Genomic DNA, 5,000 nt, shown 5'->3' with positions numbered 1-5,000 from the left:
AAGGCAATTAAACTTGGGAATCCCTAGTTCAGAGTTGGCCCGCCTATCTTAAAACATACCTAAACGCACTTGCACTGTGTGGGCAATAACATTTTCAAACATGCATATGATGCTTTCAGGAGAGTCCATGCACCATCTTCTACTTCCCCAAATAGGCCATATGTCAGTAGTCAAAGGATATTGAATCATCCTTTCCCCACTTTCCGTCCTTCCACATCCTTCCTTCCTCCCTTCTTTTCTCCCTCCCTTCCTTGCTTTCTCCCTCCATCCTTCCTTCCTTCTTTCCTTCCTTCCTTCCTTCTTCCCTCTCCACATCCCCTCTGCTCCCCTTTCTCAGCCTAGTAAGTGAGCAATTAAGTCACTTAGTCAATATGGAAAAGATACACCTTTCGTCTTTAGGACTCCATTTTCACAAAACATGTTACATGTATATATCAGCAAGGTCCAGGCTCTTTAGACCAATTATCTATCCAGTGCCTGGTGTTCTTTACTGTGGGTATTCCTAGATCCCAGAGTATTTTTAATAGTCATTAATCAATCTACTCTCATTTTTTTCCTTCTCTCAAAAACTTTCACATATGACTTTGATGACTCATGGGCACTGTACCAAAGACTAAGAATTGGCTGGACACGGTGGCTCACACCTGTAATCCCAGCACTTTGGGAGGCTGAGGCAGGTGGATTACCTGAGGTCAGGAGTTCAAGACCAGCCTGGCCAACATGGTGAAACCCTATCTCTACCAAAAATTACAAAAATTAGCCGGGCATGGTGGCCTGCACCTGTAGCCCCAACTACTGGGGAGGCTGAGGTAGGAGAATTGCTTGAACCTAAGAGGTGGAGGTTGCAGTGAGCTGAGATTGCACCACGGCACTCCAGCCTGGGTGAAAGAGTGAGACCCTGTTTCAAAAAAAAAAAAAAAAAAAAGAATTAAGTTTAATGACTGTAAATTTCAGTCAACTGATTTTAAAGTTTTTTAAAAATTGGAGCACTTTAGTATATACCAGTGATCATATTTCTCTAAATGACATAGAATTCTAAGTTCTTCAGACCCCAGTTCTGTTTTACACACAAGATTTCTCTGGCTGCTAAGTACTTGGTCAGTAATAGCCTTTACTGTATAAATAAGAGGGTTCTGACTGCACTGGCTTCTCTGCTTTATGCAGTGGTAGCAATGGGAAAATGACTGGGGTAATCAATAAGTAGTTCATAAAAAAGTAGAGAAAATTTGCATAACTGGTTCTTATTAGCTTACCCATAAAATGTATTATGATATTTCTCATATGTCTAACATGCCTATATATGTTCTTCCTGCCATCACTAGATTTTGTTGAGGGCCTACAAATATGCTGTTTATTATTTATTATTACTCCTTACCACATCCGCCAGCTACTCCCCTCTTGTCCATTCATCACAACTAGAGGAGAATTTTTGACTAGAAAAGAAAACATTTTCTCACAACTCTAAATTCTCCCAACTTATCTTCAATTAAAGATAAATTAATGAGCCACAAAAACTCTACCATGGTACTGGACCACCTGGACATGCTGAGGCCATTTCCCCTTTGAGGCATGCTGATCCTACCTCGGAGCTGAGTAAGGGGACTGCAGCTTCGCATGCCCTTCTGACGGGCCCATCTGGCCTCTTTCAGGGCCCAACTTCAACTAGGAAGCGCAAAGAGAGGAAACAACCTCGCCTAGAAGCTGGTGCAGCTCAGCCATGTGAATGCTCCTGCCTGGTAGACATTTTATATTTCTGTAGGTTCTGGGATCAGGATGCTTCGATTTGAATCCAGCTCTCTAACTTCCTAACTTGTGACTTTTGGTAAGTTATCTAACCTGCCTCCATGTCCTCCTTTATTAAGTGGAGGACAAGAATATCTATCCACTGGGTCAGTCGGTGGTTGTGAAGGTTACATGTAAAGCACCTAGAGACCAGCTCCCAGAAAGTGCTTAGTAATAAATGCTAGGTATTATTATAATTATTAGCCAAGTCTAGGGACAGTTTTTGGTGACAGTGAGTTCCGTATCATTCTTTCACATGCTAATTTTGTGACAATCCTATGGTGACTTACAGTAGTCATGTTGAGCTGGTAAGATTTTATTTTTACTCCGTTGCTAAGTTGGAAAAAGGGCAATAGAGGGCATTGAAAGGTCATGACATTTAAGCATGAAATATATCATTTAGGAGTTTGGGGGCACCTGCTGTGGAAAGGGGGCATCCCAGACACTAAACTAGGTTCCGTGCTGCCATCCTATGAGGCAGGCAGCAGGATTCCATTTTACAGAAGAAAATGCTAAACGTTCAAGATGATAAAGGACTTATTGAAAGTTCATGCAGCTAAGTGGTGAAATTGAGTTTTCCACTTTTCATCTGTCTCACCTCAAAATGCAACATCTCTCTGAATGCCGCATCACACTTTTCAAACTGTGCATGCAAGGTACATGCTAAAAAGGGCCTTTATGGTTTTTGACATTTACGTTGCACACATTCAGAAGAGATAAAAATAGACTCCATGCTGCTGATATAATTACTAGAGGCTATAAAAGCCATGCAAAATCTGGAGAGGGGGCGTGGGAATAGTCGAGGAAGGAACATAAACAAGGGAGCAGTGACACAAACTAGGACTTCATGCCATCCTCAATTCCTTCACAGAGCTCCACACAGTCCTACAGCGTTCCACCATGTAAAATCAGGCCTTCATTTTGAACTTGGATATCTCCCCACTTGCAGGCAGTGGCAATGCCAGCAAGCCACAGGTGGGCACCACATGAGCAGGTGAGAAATGCCACCAGTAAGGGGAGGGTGAGGATCTGGTGCCTCTAAAAGAGCACATCAATCCTAATTATCCTGCGTGGGTGCACCACTTATGTCGTACTTAGGTACTTATTTTTTTTTGTCAGGCAGTTTAAGAGAGTTTTAGGCAAATGAACGTCCGTGCCTTGGAAATCCCTGAGAAGACGTGAAGCAGCCTCAGAAAGAGAAACTGGCTGAGCTTTCAGCCTGCGCGCGCTGGGGTAAGGAAGCCGCACTGCACTGAGCTGGCATAACTGCCCTTGGCCTGGCCGGCAGCATCTCGTCCTGCAAACTGAGAGAAACCTGAGAATGAACTTCTACCCTGCACCTCAGAAGGGGGCAGGCGGGAGAGGAAGCCGGGTTGGGAAGTCAGAGTGGAATCTGAACACAGAAGACAGGGAGAGCTATTCAGGAAAATGTGCTTTGTTATTTCCTTCTGGCACCTTGCTCATTACCATTCTAATTTTTAAAATGCAAACTGAAACCCATACTAACTTTAACATCCTAAATGACAAACTAAAAGCAACACAGCTCCCCCTTCCACTCCAGTAACACCCCTCATCCCTAAAAAACAACAATGCTAACAAAACCCATGAACACCTATAACAAGTACAGCTTTAAAATCCAAATCCTTGTTTTTCTTGGCTTTTAGGTTGAAAGGTAGTGGAAAGTGGCTGAGTAAGACCCCGTTAGATTCAGTGCAAGATGAAGACTGGTCTTGAAACTTTATATCTTCCCTTCCTGATTAGAACGAAGGTAGATGCCTTGACTCAGAGTTGGTGGCTGTTTTGAAAGCTGGCCTTGCTTTGGACCATTGATGGGACTGTCTTCTTCAGCAAACAGTGATCATGAAGCCAAATTCAGCTTTCTTCAGGAAAAGGACAAAAACTGGGGTGAGATGATTTGCTAGCGGTTACCAACTGAGTCGGGGCAGTGTAAATATTAAAACCTGCAGCCCTTAAGATGTCCAGCTTAGTACAGCATAGGACTCACACAACTCGGATTCAGAAAAGTTGCCAAAACTTTTAATGCTTTAAGAAAGAGGATGAGTGACTTTTGGGTGTTTCAGACATACAGCCTTTCTGATTAGCTATTTTAGATGGCGTGTAAGAGACTTGAGTAGTAAGCTATGTTGTATTTATTGTATTAATTCCAGTGGTAGGTATACCTGGAATTAATACATTGTATTACCACTGGAATTGTATTACCACTGGAATTAATACAATAAATACAACATAGCTTAGTACTTAATTAATAAATTGTATTAATTCCAGGTATACCACTGGATCTACTATGGAAAAGTGTTTGAGTGATGCCCGCCTAATATGGAAGAACTTGTCATAGCTCTGATGCAGCGACAATTGACCACTTGCTTTTACATAAACACTAGGAAGAAAAAGGCATGGCATCAAGTGTTTTGAGAGCTGAATTACATCAATATTTCCTTTTCAGAAAATAAATCTAAAATTATTTCAATGCACAAAAGGTACATACTGAATGTAATTATAACTCTTCAAAAAAATCAATCTCTTTCTCTTTTCAAACCTACATAAAAATAAATTATCTGACTATTTTACCTTTGGATTATTCTCTCTAATCAACACTCTGATTTAGAATAATGCAAGAAAGTAACGCCTTAGTGTCTTAGTACCATTCATTAATTCCAGGTATACCACTGGAATTAGTACAACAAACAAATACGAATTCTACTTTCAATCTTTAAAATAAGAATCATGAAAAGAAGTGTGTGGCTTACAACTGCATGTTACTTATAGCAGCTCTGACTATGGTGCTTTTTTTGTTTTGTTTTGTTTTTGAGCCGGAGTCTCGCTCTGTCACCCAGGCTGGAGTGCAGTGGCGTGACCTCGGTTCACTGCAACCTCCGCCTCCCGGGTTCAAGCAATTCTCCTGCCTCAGCTTCCCGAGTAGCTGGGATTACAGGCGCCCACCACCGCACCTGGTTAATTTTTGTATTTTTAGTAGAGATGGGGTTTCACCATGTGTTGGCCAGGCTGGTCTCGAACTCCTGACCTCAGGTGATCCGCCTGCCTTGGCCTCCCAAAGCGCTGGGATTACAGGCACGAGCCACTGTGCCCGGCCTGGTTTGTTTTTTTTAAAGTTAGCTCCTTCTCTAGGCACTGCCCCTGGGTCTTTGGAGTGGACAAGTGATTTTAGAAACTGAGAGTGGGGGAGTCATAAAAAGGAA

General features: G+C 42.3%; 1 protein-coding gene and 1 long non-coding RNA gene across 7 annotated transcripts in view; one reads left to right on the top strand and one right to left on the bottom strand.

Annotated features, from left to right (window-relative positions):
* ZEB2 (zinc finger E-box binding homeobox 2) overlaps positions 1 to 5,000 on the bottom strand; it is a 136,916-nt gene that overhangs the window by 62,836 nt on the left and 69,080 nt on the right. The gene's annotated exons all lie outside the window — the stretch shown is intronic.
* Positions 1 to 5,000, top strand: part of LOC131382421 (uncharacterized) — a 30,005-nt gene that overhangs the window by 1,351 nt on the left and 23,654 nt on the right. The window contains exons 3-7 of one of the 2 annotated variants that reach the window (XR_009211888.1): positions 1,760 to 1,822; positions 2,654 to 2,776; positions 2,902 to 3,015; positions 3,544 to 3,687; positions 4,069 to 4,279. This is a non-coding gene — a long non-coding RNA (uncharacterized LOC131382421). Of the gene's footprint in view, positions 1 to 1,759; positions 1,823 to 2,653; positions 2,777 to 2,901; positions 3,016 to 3,543; positions 3,688 to 4,068; positions 4,280 to 5,000 lie in introns of those variants that run through there. The other variant, XR_009211889.1, reaches the window with a different exon arrangement.

The sequence above is a fragment of the Hylobates moloch genome, unplaced genomic scaffold (assembly GCF_009828535.3).
Source record: "Hylobates moloch isolate HMO894 unplaced genomic scaffold, HMol_V3 SCAFFOLD_24, whole genome shotgun sequence".
NCBI classification, from domain to species: domain Eukaryota; kingdom Metazoa; phylum Chordata; class Mammalia; order Primates; family Hylobatidae; genus Hylobates; species Hylobates moloch.
This window is presented reverse-complemented; position numbering and strand designations above follow the sequence as displayed.